Genomic DNA, 14037 nt, shown 5'->3' on the forward strand with positions numbered 1-14037 from the left:
TTGGAGTACTTGTTTATTTACATTTAATGTGCTTACAGGTGTAACTGAGTTTAAATCTACTGTCTTACTAATTTGCTAATTATCTTTCACATCTATTATCTGTTCCTTTCTTCTTTCCTCCCTTTTTTAGATTAATTGTGTATTTTTTTCATTATTGGCTTTTTATATTTACCATTTTGTGATAATTCTAATGATTCTTTTAGAGATTGCAATATACATCTCAGGTTATCACATTCTACCATAAAATCATAACACCTGTTTATAGTTTAAGAAGTCAGAACACTCTGCTGTCACTGTCATATATTTTACTTCTATATTTTTTAAAACTCCACAGCATTTTATTATTTTACCTTTAAACAATCCGTGGTCCATTTTAAATGTTAACTACTTACCAACATTCACCATTTCTGGTGCTCTTTGTTTCTTCCTGGAGATCCATATTTTCCTCTGGTACCATTGACCTTCACTCTGATTATCTTCCTTTAGTATTTCTTGTAATACAGACATGTTGATAATAAATTTTCTTAGATTCTGTTAGCCTGAAAATGTTTCTATTTTATCTTCATGATGAATCCCTTTGTTAGATGTGGAATTATGGGTTAATGATTTTTTATTTTGTACTGTCTTTTGACTTCTATTGTTTCTGTTCAGAAACCAGCTGCCATACTTATTGTTGTTCATCTGAACATGGTATCGCTTCTTATTCTGGATGATTTTATGATTTTTTTCTTTTTCCTTGGTTGTCAACAGTTTTGCTTTAATGTGTCTCTTTATATTTATTCTGACTTCCTACTGACCTCTCTCTGACGTCCTGGTCCTTTCTTCTGCTGTCCAAAATCGTATTAACTCTATCCAATGACTTCTTCATTTCATATGCTTTAATTTTCAGTTCTAGAATTTCCACTTGGTTTAATATTAGATTTTTGCTTCTCTGCTGAAATTCTCTATCTGTTCATCTGTGTTATCCATCTTTCCTCTAAATGTTTTAACCACTTCATAATAATTATTTTTAAATTCCTTTTCTGTTTATTCCAAAATCAAGGAAATCCATGAGTCTGCCTTTTGATTATGGGTCACATTTCTCTGTTTATCTGTAAATCTCATAATTTGTTAAATATATATCACATATTTTGTATAAAGGAACACTAGAGACTAAAGTATGTTTTTGTTTTGTTTTGTTTTTCCCTGACAAATTTCACACTTTTCTCTGACAGCCAGCAAGTGTGAAGGCTGACCACTTAGGTATCATCACAGGCCGAAACTTTAATTAGTTTCAGTCATATCTGGTTTCAAATGAGGTAACAGTCATCCCTCAGCATCTGTGGGGGGATTGGTTCCACGAACCCTGCATCTACCAAAATCCAGGAATGCTCAAGCCCTTTATATAAAATTTCATAGCACAGTAGGCCCTCTATATCCGTGGGTTCCACATCCGCAATAGGAGGGGCCGACTGTACATAAATCTCCCTTTGCATTTCAGCCCAACTCTTGAATTTCCCTTATTGCCTTCTGAAGGGATCATTTCTTTAATCTTATTAGAATTTGAGCTGGGAGGAAATAGGTTAGTTTCAGTTCACCTCTAGATTAAATTTCAGTCTTGTGTGTGATGCAAGATCTTCTTTTGCTCTCCTGCTATTTCCCCACTGGGAAATCAGCAAGATTCCCAGAGCATGAGAATTTTCAGAATGAGGGATTTATTTTGGCACTCTGCTTCTCCAGACTTCTATCTATCATGCCAGCTCATTCTGTTAATTAAACTTTAACTCATTTCTCTTTTCCCAGAAAAGTGTCTCTGTTTAGGTATCTCCCTAGCTTCTGCCAGTACCAGGACTAAGGCAAAAGTGTCATGTATGAACGTGGCTACTTCTTCACTCTTTTAGGAAAGGCTTAGCCCTGTCTGAAATTTAGTTCATTTAGACTTCTATTTATCCACTGTACTTTGGTGGCTTTTTAAAAAAGTATAATTTTTAGTTTATCCATTGTTTTCTTGCTATTGTAACGGAAGTGATGTTCATTCTATCTTAAATGAAAGTGGAATCCACCGTGTTGTTTTTATTACTGAAAGAGATAATATCTGTACATTGAAGGAATTAACTTCTGTGAAGTAGCTATAAAACATAAAAATAATGAGCTGACTATGAGGGGGTATATAGAGTAATATGCATATAATCTTAAAGAAGTGTCTGTATGAGTGCAATGAAAAATAATCAGTGTTAACAAAATGGTGGAATGGTATTAGGAAAGAATTGAGCAGAAGCATAAATAAAAACTGACAAACTTGTTGGGAGACTGTATCCACTACAAAAGAAGAGGTAAAAGAATAGGTATCTGATAATTAATAGGGAAACATAGAGAATATTCAGAAATATTGTCACCAACTAACCTTTAGTGGAGTTGCCAATATTTTGTCAAAAAAGTCCAAAGTTAGTTTGTTCCAGTATCTCTTATGTGTCTTGAAAAATGAGCATTCCAACTGTTATGGGCTGAACTGTGTTCTCCAGAATTCGTATATTGATGTCTCAACCTCTGATAGCTCAGAATGTGACTATATTTGAAGATAGTCTTTAAAGAGATGAATAAGGTGAAATGAGGTATTTAGAGTGGGCCTTCATCAATCTGACTGGTGTCTTTATAAGAGGACATTTAGAGAGAGATACCAAGAGTGCACACACACAGAGGGATGACCATGTGAGGGTGCAGTGAGAAGGTGGCCATCTACTAGCCAAGGAGGGAAGCCTCAGAAGAAACTAAACCTGCTGACACCTTGATCATGGACTTCCAACCTCCAGAACTGTTAGAAAATAAATTTCTGTGGTTCATGCCACCCAGCTTGTGGTTATTTGTAATGGTAGACCTAGATAACTAATACATCAACAAAGAGTAAAGACCATCACAACTCATTTCAATCTAAAACCATAGGAACTCTCTAATAAAAATTTCAAGGGTATTTAAATAAACAAACAGTGAAATCTCTAATTATCCTTTCACTTAGTGGGGAGACTAATTACCATTTTTCTCCTGAGAACATAAAATCTGTTGGTTATGGTGAAATGAAAAAGAGAGTGAGTATAAGCTTTGTCTCATGCTCATAGCCCAGACAAGGTGGCCCCAAGGCTGAGGGAAGGATAGCCAATATCATCTTTTAATCACAAGGAACATAATTTGTGCTGGCTTCAGAGCCAAGAATGTAAAAACATAGCCCTCTTGCAAATGAAAATAGTAGTTACAAGCCAACTGGGATAAAGTGTGGCTTTATGCTTTCTACCATTGTTTGCACAAACTAAGGACAAAACGTGTTTGTTCAGACAAGTCAGAACTGTCCTATGTTGTATAATTAACTCGTTCAAGTAAAATTATACATTATCTAATGTATGATCAGTCCTATTTCTTCATATCTGCTACAACCATGACTTCTTTTTAAAGTTTTTATTTTATCTGTTTTAGAAACTATTTTCAAAGGCTGAAGGAGAAGAAGAGTATCTAGATTCTTAAGTACTCAGGCAAGACATAATACTCAAATATCTTAATTCTATTACAGTGTATCTGGAAAACATCATCCCAAAAAAATTGTATCATTTATCTTAAGTAACCCAAGGATTAAAAAAATACATATTTAAATTTTTGTAACCTAGATAGAACTTTGAGATTTAATTTTGGTTTATATATCAAGGATTTCCTTTCATACTGGAGCTTGCATATCCTTTTTGTGTATGGTATTTTTAGTTTACATTGATATAACTTATGTAATTCAATATGTAGTTTTTATCAACATAAACTTTAGATATACATCTATCTTTTATATTTGTATCTTGCATTTTGAAGACATATTAAAAAGTAGAAGCAATCTCCATTATATTACCTTTTACCCATATCAACTGCTCTGTAAATGTTTATTAATTTATTCAACTAAATTAATACTTTTTCTTTTAATTGGTTAACTCTACTGTTTTCTCTTCAGTTTTAAAGGGTATGGGTTCAGTTACATATCAAAGAGTTCATTTTCACTGGTAGGGAACATATCCCATTACCAGGCATTTTGTGGAATTTATACCACATAGTAAATTTTAATTTCCTTTAGTCTAGGACAATTTCAAGGTATAGTGGAAATAATGAACTGGAAACTCAACAAGCCTGTGTTTAAATCACCCCTTTTCATTTTACCAGCTAAAAGACCTTGAATAAGTTATATAATTTCTCAGAGCCTGTTTCTCCACTTTTTAAATGGAGATAATAATATTTACAAGGTCATTTTGACATTATACATAGTAGTGAGCACATAGTTCTTGCTCAATGAATATATTTTCTTCCTATTTCCTCAAATCCTGGGGATCAGCCAATTACCTGTTTATTTAGCCTTTTCAAATGATCTTAATTTACTCTTTTTTTTTTTTGAAGGAATTTTTTTTTTTTTTTTTTTTTTTTACTTTTATGTATAGAAAACTCAATACTGTATACTTAGCTCAGTTTGATGGCAAGTTCTTTGACCTTTGCCTTTTCCAGCTTGGCAATGCAAGCCACCAACTTTGGACCCAGGATGCTGCCTCCTCAGTGATGGCAGATTTCATCATATCTGTCATTGTAATTGGTCCTAATAGCTTCCGCCAGCTTAGCCTGAGGTCCTTTGTCTGCTGAGTTAACTCGTGTGAAGGTGACAGTGGTACAATTCTTCCTGTGGAATGGATCTCCAGCCTGGCCTTCCCTTTGCTAATGTGGTAGGGAACCCCCATCTTATGCCACAGGGCAGGCAGGAAGACAACCAGCTCGATGGGATCCACATCATTTGCAATCACCACCAGCTAAAGCTTCTTCTCCACCAATGTAGTGACAGTATTAACCCCTGCTGGAAGGATAGGTGGCCCCTTTGTGGGGACATCCCCTTTGCTGGCAGTTTTCTCCTTAGCCTGAGCCAACAACCTCTGCTTCTTCTCTTGCTTCATATCTGGTCTGCACTTGTGGGCCAGCTTAAGCAGTTGAGTAACTCTTTGGTGGTCCAAGGCCTGGGTGAACTGGTTAATCAAGAGAGGCACTTTCAGCCACTTATAGAGGATAGTTCTTTGCCGCTGCAGCCAGATGTGGTCAGGCCATTTGACAAAGCGGGTGAGGTCCCTTTTGGGCTGATGTCCTGTCCTGATACGTAAAGGGCAACACTATGAGTGATGCTCAAGTTCCTTGTCAAGTTCGTGTTTAGGACCACTCAGAAGGGTATAGGTGTATCAGTGATCTAGGTGGTTTAAGATGCCATCACAATTCTGAATTATTCTTAAATTTCTTAGATTGAAAAAATTCTGGTGGATCTTTGAAAACTATGTCAACACACACTTGCCAACTTAGAGCTGCTCCTCAAAGTACAGGCAGACCTCATTTTATTGGGCTTTGCTTAATTGCACTTCACAGACTGCATGTTTTTTACAAATTGAAGATTCGTGGCAACCCTGCATGGAGAAAGTCTATCAGTGGCATTTATCCAATAGCATTTGCTCATTTTGTATCTCTGTGTCACATTTTGGTAATTCTTGCCATATTTCAACCTTTTTCATTATTATTATATCCTATGATTTTCTAGAAAGAAAAATAAAAAAAAAAATTCCTACAAAGAATCAGGAACTCAAGTGACTTTAGACTCCTCAATAGCAACAAAAGGAACAACAAAACAATGAAATCATGACTCTACAATGCCAAAAAAAAGTTAATTCCAACTGTGTATTCTATATTCCAACTATCTATCATCTGCCAGGGTAGCATAAATCATATTTTCTTAATGCAAGTTCCCAAAACATTTACTTCCATTACATTCTTGCTAAAGGGGCTACTGGAAGATGATTTCCACCTTAAAAAAGAGCAGACCAAGAAAAACGATGATGAGGGATTCATAACAGAAAAGATAAAACCCAGGAGGGAAGTGATGAAAGTCTTCAAGATAATGGTGGAGGGAGATCTTAGGGAGACAACTGTGCCCCAGACATAGACATTCCTGGAGCAGTGTGACACAGGGAACAGACATGTGGAAGGCTGTCTACTCCATGCCCTCTGTAGAGATGCCATCTTTAATCTGATCAAATTACTGGAGGATGTGCTCCACACCAAGATAGTAAATCAAGAAAGAGCAAGGCATAACATCCAGAAAACAGCATCAAACTCCAGATTAGTAAATTCCAAGGACAATAGTTCAGATAAGATGTAACCTGATGATAGCGTGCAGAAGACCTGGAGCAAAACCAGCCCAGAGAGAACAAAGAAGTCTCTAGGAGAAGAAAAGTCTGGGTAGATCAACTGATCTCATTGACCTTACGGAGAACTGTCTTATGGAGCTATTAGGAGGTCAGAAGAATTAGCAAGAAGTGCAAAGATAACCTGATAAATGAAAAAAACAAAGCAACTACTTCAATCTCAAGAAAGACAGAAAGTAAAGAAGGAAAACATCATAATCCACTGGATGTTCGACTGTGAATAATATTTGCAAAGGCATCAAAGAAACACTGGATATTCATTTAACTAAAAATTATAATATAAATCTATTAGGAAGGGGGTAAAGAGAAGTTGGGGTGGGATGGCAGTGTAAAAGAGCTAACATAAAAGGAAATCAATATGAGATTATATGCACATATGCTCTAGATGGATATCTGTATGTTCCAATCGGGACTTGCGGAAGGGAGGAGAGAGAAAGAGAGGAGGAGACCTGGGAGCTAGCGGGCATGATGTCCTCCCCTCGAACATAAACTTCACAGAGCATCAACATCAGACAAGGCCATTCTGTGCCTGTGATGGATCAAAACATAAACAAGGCCACTCCATAATCACATCTGAACACAGACAGAACATGAGGATTGTTCAAGCCACAGAATGACCAAACTCCCCCTTCCTGCTTAATACGAGTGATCACTGCCTCTTTACCATTCAGCTCTAGCCTCACTCTAGTCTCCCCTTCTTCAAGATACAATTTATGATGATAGCCATAGAATTGCCCCTGCTTGCAGATAACATCCAATCCAGAGCAAAGACCCACTTCCTTAAACCTTCCCTCAAATCACCTAATACAAGCTCAAATCCTGTGAGTTTAATTAACACCCTCTTACTTGGACTTCCCACAGACGGTGTGGGGTCTCCCTCATGATAATGAATAATAAACCAACTCTTTCAACCACAGGTGTGTTCCGGGTGGTCTTTACTTATAGGAAGTATGGCAAGGGAAACACTGGCTTTTGTTAAAATTCTTTTAGTACTTTTGGACATGTGAAAGTATATAGGCATGCTACTTTGATAAAATACAAATTAATTTTTAAAAAGCTTATCACACGTTATTTACCAAGGTGGGAAAGCATAGGCATATGCTGGCTGATGGGGGGATTGTAATTGTTTTAAGAGATGTCATCTTAAGAAGGTCCAATAATTTCCAGTGATGCAGAAAATAACTGGAACGATAATAATCCTCCCTGGTGCATAAAGGGCAATCGTTTTAGACTCTGGGTCTGGTCAGCAGCAACAGGAAGGGGTTAACCTGTAGGAGAATTGAAACTGAATCCCTTTCACTTGCTCTGCTTTGCAAAGACCAGATATTAAGGGAAGAGAAAAATGAGTATGGTTATTCCACAAAATTTGGATCACTGCTTAAAATAAGCTTGCAAGTATTTATTCATTAGTGATCCATGAAAATAAAGTACACACTTTAAAAGCCTAATTTAACATGTCAAGCATTGGATGCACAAAGAAATGGATACAGTTTAAAAGTATCTGGTATGTGGCAATTTGGGTTGATCTCTAATTCACACTTTGTTTCTAAAAATCCATCTACTTCTGTGGCTGATGTTAGTGGTTTCTTTTAATTACAGATTCTGATTCCTGGAGGTAATTAGAATGGCCCGATATTTTTTTAGCTGACATTAAAGCCTCTCTTAAATAACAGAGGGAAAATAGAGCCACCCAGCAACATAATCATGATCCAAATAATCCCTAAAAAGTTTCATAGTATCGAGGCGCATGAGTCAAACAGAGTCACAATTTTTAAATCTGCCAGGATGTCATAAACAGACTTTAAGGGGAAAATCCCAAACATTAATTTCAATCATCCAGTTTCAATAACTTCAACACATTGTCAATCCTGTTTTATTTATTCCCCCCACCCACTTCCCCTATACCCCAGAATAATTAGAAGCAAACACAAGACACCATATCATTTCATCTATAAGCATTTAAGAAAACACCTGTAGAAAGATAAGAGCACTTCTTTTTTTTAAGCATAAACACGATATCGTTGTTGCACAAAATCACCGCCAGTAAACTTGTAATATCCTCAAATACCCAGTGTTCATATTTCCCCCAAATATCTCATAAATATTGTCACATAAATGTTTATACAGTTCATACTTTTGAATTGGGATAAAAAAAATTCCACACATAGCATTTGGTTGGTATATCTCATAAGTCTCTTTCAATTCTATCAGTTTCTCCCTCTTTCGTTTTCCTGGTTGCAATTTATTATTTGAAGAAACCAAGTTTTTTGTCTTGTAGAATTTCCGTACTCTGGATGTTATTTTTTGAACCAATGTAGTGTTTTTTTTTTTAAATGTTCTCTCCCCCCACACACCCCTCCAAGACTTTAAGACTTTTTAAAGGTTAAGATTAATCAGTGGATTTGGGTGTTGTCAGCTTGATTCATCCATTATAAAGGTTTCCATCTAATGAATGCTGGAGAGGGTGTGGAGAAAAGGGGACCCTCTTGCACTGTGGGTGGGAATGTAGATTGATTGATACAGCCACTATGGAGAACAGTATGGGGGTTCCTTAAAAAACTAAAAATAGAGTTACCATATGGCCCAGCAATCCCACTACTGGACATATATCCAGAGAAAACTCTAATTTGAAAAGATACATGCACCCCAATATTCATAGCAGCACTATTTACAATAGCCAGGACATGGAAGCAACCTAAATGTCCATCGACAGATGAATGGATAAAGAAGATGTGGTGTGTACACACACAGACACACACACACACACACACACACACACACACACACAATGGAATACTACTCAGCCATAAAAAAGAATAAAATAATGCCATTTGCCATGCTATTCCCAGCTTATCTTGTCCATTTTATGTCCCAGACCTGGAATCAGCCATTCTCCATGGTGTTTCTGTTTCTTGTGGAGACAAATGACATTTAAAAATCACAATCTGGATTCAACAGGTGATCCTTGCTACAGATTGACCACTGTTTCCATGCTTTTTTAGTGGACAAAGATAAGCAAAAAAATCATAAAAATGTATCCTGAATTCATACTATTATTTCCAATTCAGATTTAGGATTAACTAGCTTTTACTTCATTTTGATCTTATGTCTTTTTCCCTTATACTGAAAATCTTGGTTCCTAACAGCATTAACATAATTACTTATTTGCTATATCGTGTGTGTGTGTGTGTGTGTGTGTGTGTTTCAGATTCTCTTTTAGAGTCATTTATATTTACATGTTTTAGAGTCATTTGTATTTACATGTTTAGAGTCATTTTAGAGTCATTTACATTTACATGTTTAAATATATTTAATGATATATGACAAACCAGCTAACTCAAAGACATATGAGTATGTATATATGTGTGTGTGTGTGTGTGTGTGTATATATATATATATATATATATATATATATATATATATATATATATATACATATTCCTCCTGAAGTCTAATTTTACAGATATTCCAGATAAGGAGCAGAAACCGCATTTCACAGAGAGGTTATTGCATAGAAATTTTGTCATTTCTATGAAAAAAATTAAAAGTCTGAAACTAGATAAAAAATACAGATGTGCCTGTCCAGATCCCAAGCTGGATGACCAGGACTGGTGATCTTTTTTCAGATTAAAGTGAGAGGGACAACAAGGTTAGGAAAATTCAGAGTAAAATTTTTTTCAACTGTCTTGAGAAAGATGGCAAGTGAGATGGGTATGGACCATTCTCAGTGATGTCTGAAAATTTCAGAATTAGGTGTAGTAGAATGAGCTAGCTAAATAGAGAGTAGTAGAAAGGGAATATTTGACATTGAGATTGAGTGGTGATGGTACAATATCTAGGATATAACACTTTTAGTGCAGGGCCATGGGATGGTGATTGGAAAGGTACTGGGGCTAAAGAAGTCAAGGAAATGGGAATCCAGGTTTGGGTGGATCATCTATGTAGGTATTGATATCTTTAAGCTGGGTTGTGATCAACTCAGGGAGTGATTCAATTGAGATGTAGGAATAAAGTATTAGAATTTCTACTTATACCTGACAATATCCTTTCAAGATTCCTTTCTAGTGCATGTCTTATGTTGTACACTATAGTACAATACACTTTGTAGAGGGACTGATTTACATGAACAAGCAGCCAATTAAAGATTGGAGCTGACTGGACCCTGCAATCTCTTCATAGTGGCTAAATTATACTCCATGGTATGGCTATGCTACCATAAATGTAACTCATTTCTTCTTAAGAGAATATTGGGTTTGTTTCTAATAAAAACAAAAATAAACAAATGGGACCCAATTGAGCTTAAAACCTTCTGCACAGCAAAGGAAACCATCAACAAAATGAAAAGACAACCCACAGAATGGAAGAAAATATTTGCAAATGATACAACTGACAAAGGATTAATGTCCAAAATATACAAGTAGCACATGCAGCTCTATGTCAAAAAGCAAACCACCCAATCAAAAAACGGGGGAAGATCTAAATAGACAGTTTTCCAAAAAAGACATACAGGTGGCCAAAGAGCACATGAAAAGATGCTCAACATCACTAATTATTATAGAAATGCAAATCAAAACTGTAATGAAGTATCACCTCACACCAGTCAGAATGGCCATCATCAAAAAGTCTACAAACAATAAATGCTGGAGGGGGTGTGGAGAAAAGGGGACCCTCCTACACTGTTGGTGGGAATGTAAATTGGCAGAACCACTATGGAAAACAGTATGGTGGTTCTTTAAAAAACTAAAAATAGAACTATCATATGATCCAGCAATCCCACTCCTGGGCATATATCTGGAGAAAACCATAATTTGAAAGAATACACGCACCCCAATGTTCATTGCAGCACTATTTACAATAGCCAAGACATGGAAGCAAGCTAAACGTCCAGAGTCCAGAGTAATAGACAAAGAAGATGTAGTATATATACAATGGAATATTACTCAGCCATAAAAAGAATGAAGTAATGCCATTTGTAGCAACATGGATGGACCTAGAGATTATCATACTGAGTGAAGTAAGTCAGACAGAGAAAGACAAATATCGTATGATATCACTCATATGTGGAATCTAATTTTTAAAAAAGAGATACAAATGAACTTTTTTACAAAACAGAGGCAGACTTATAGATATTAAAAACAAACTTATGGTTACCAAAGGGGCAACGTGGAGAGGAGGGATAATCAGGAGCTTGGGGTGAACACATGCACACTATTTTATGAAAGATAGATGACCGACGGGGTCCTAATGTATAGCACAGAGTACTCTACCTAATATTCTGTGATAACCTATATGAGAAAAGAACCTAAACAGAATGAATATATGTATGTGTATAACTGAATCACTTTGCTGTAGACCTGAAACTGACACAACATTGTAAATTAATTATACTCCAATAAAATTAAAATTAAAAACAAATATTTGGTTTGTTTCCAATCTTCAGTATTATAAAAATGGTAAAATAAACACTTTTCTTACATATGTTTCTGCATAGCTATTCAATTAGGAAAAATTCTTAGAAACAGAATTAGTGGGTGGAAATTTATGGATTCCAAAGGTATATTATTAGCTAAATTGGTACATATAATTGGAAAAAATAATACTTATTGCCAAAATATCACTGAAAATGCTAATTGACTTTGTATTTTATGAAAGTTCTTATCAAGTCATAAATAAAAGAAAATTGATTAATATGAAAAGGGCAGAGAAAAAATTTCATCAACACAAACACTGATGTATCTGATTTTAGGAAACCTAGAGAAATAAATATTTTGTGTCATTGATTCTACTTTTCTGATTCTACTTTTCATTTTTAATGATTCCCACTTTCCTAATACTTTCTTTTATATATCTATTTTGTTACATAGACTTGTGTGACTCTACTAAGTGGCCGATTTATGTCTCCAGAATTATGGAAATTTCACTAAGCAGAAAAGAAACAAGAAACTGGTTTTCCCTTTGCCACTCTTTTTTCCCGTAGTATCTGGGAAGAAAGTACCATAAAAGGTAACACGAGGTATACCTTGTCAAATTCAAGGTAGTTAACTGATTCCTTAAACAACAAGAACAAGTACCACCAAAAGCCCTCAGTCGCATTTTTATTATTATTATTATTATTTTTACTATTTTGCCATTTGATTTTTTACTTCTTGACACTGGTCAATGTTACTACATAATTTCAATTCATTGCTTCAGTTTCCAGATCTGGAAAACTCAAACGAGATTTAGTTGGAGAATCAATGACATTCAACTTTAATATCAAGCTGACTGCTAACAAAATTGTCAGAAATGGCGTTTCCTATAGAGGAGGAACCATTCCACTCATCCATGTAATAGAATGAGAATTAGCTTCTGTTTATGTCTTTAATTAGGCATGTTCTCTTCTTCCAGACTGACAATGCACAAAGGAAAAAACAGCAATCTGATCATGCAGATGAGAACAGAAGAGTGCTTTTTAAAACATATTAAACAAGCGATGGAATTTCTGTGGTTAAAGTCATAAATGGTCCCCAGAGAAGCCATTGATAATCGCTGTTTTGACTGAATGGAGTCCTTCAGTCAATGCATTCTGTTTTAGTTGTTGTCTTTTCTTTTTTTTTTTTTAATTACCTGATTCACTGTTTTTGCTGTGGTCCCATGAGGCTTTGCCTTCTCCTGTGGAATTTTCTTGAGGAGAGTCTCATGAGATAACATTTCTTCTAATTAGATTTCTTGGCTGTTACAGATTATTATGCTAGAAAACCCCCATTCTTTCCTCCCTCTTCCCTTCTCCATTACTACTATCCTGTTCTTGTGTTTTTATTTATGCAAGATGCAAGCCAGATGTTGTATTAATAAGAGAGCTGATTTTCCTCAAGGAGCTATTCATTAGCATAGAATAGAATTGCAACCCTGTTGCAATTTCTGGGAAGTCTTTAAATTCTTTCCATACTTTTTTTTTCATTTTAAGTAGTAAATTTTGGAAGATACACTTGAATTACTTCTGTTTACTGTGAATGTTGATGGAGATTTGGAGTTTTCACAATTAAATTTTAAAATTGAAGAGAGAATTAAAATCAGGAACTGTATCTTATAAAGATAGGTAGCATATCACATTTGATGTGTGTAAACTTTTTGAAAGCTTAATTAAATGGAACAAAGGTGCCATATCAGAGCAAGGGAGTATCTTACACAATGAAGTCCAGATCCTTTGTTATTTGAGATATATACATTAAAATACATAGAATTAGATGATATTTTTATTTCTGTCACAAATGCTATTTTCTTAAATGAATAATATTAAAACAAAAAATAAAGACCTTCTTATACTCTTCAGATGAATACATCTTCTAGGGCACAAAAATATTTTTTTTAAAGACCACAGTTAAATTCATTATGATTCCAAAAATAATCTCTTAAAACAGATATGAGATCCTTAAACTCCCAAACATCCCAGGAACACTCAATAAAAGTTTTGGAAATCTTTTTTACATCCTCAGAAGACTTATTTTGTGTCTTCTTTCCTTGCTGGTTTAGGTTCTGTAACTTAAATTAACTGACCAGACAAAAGAGGTCATCTGAAGTCCATGACCACAAGGGTAAGACTTGAACCTGGGGAGCAATGCAGTACTTCTCCCTTTCAACAGGTTGTCCAGGAACTCATAACCTGTGTGTATTATTCGTAAGTTGAAGCACCACCTTGGTTTTTATGCATAGCATATTTTTAAATCAAAATGTATGTACAGCTCCAGCAGACACTGCTTGCTCCTCTAGCGCTATAGCAGGTAGGAGTCGATAAGACTCATCCCTGACTTAATTAAGCCAACTCCAGTCG

The 14037-nt window shown here is 35.4% G+C and overlaps 1 pseudogene across 1 annotated transcript; it reads right to left on the minus strand.

Moving 5' to 3' along the window:
- Positions 1 to 4372: 4372 nt before the first annotated feature.
- Positions 4373 to 12917, minus strand: LOC309662268 (large ribosomal subunit protein eL8-like; annotated as a pseudogene). Its single transcript has 2 exons — positions 12834 to 12917; positions 4373 to 5147 (listed from the first exon to the last, which is right to left on the minus strand). The product of its transcript is annotated as a large ribosomal subunit protein eL8-like (transcript).
- Between the last annotated feature and the right edge of the window lie 1120 nt (positions 12918 to 14037).

This window comes from Balaenoptera physalus, assembly GCF_965194825.1.
Source record: "Balaenoptera physalus genome assembly, chromosome: 6".
In the NCBI taxonomy this organism is placed as follows: domain Eukaryota; kingdom Metazoa; phylum Chordata; class Mammalia; order Artiodactyla; family Balaenopteridae; genus Balaenoptera; species Balaenoptera physalus.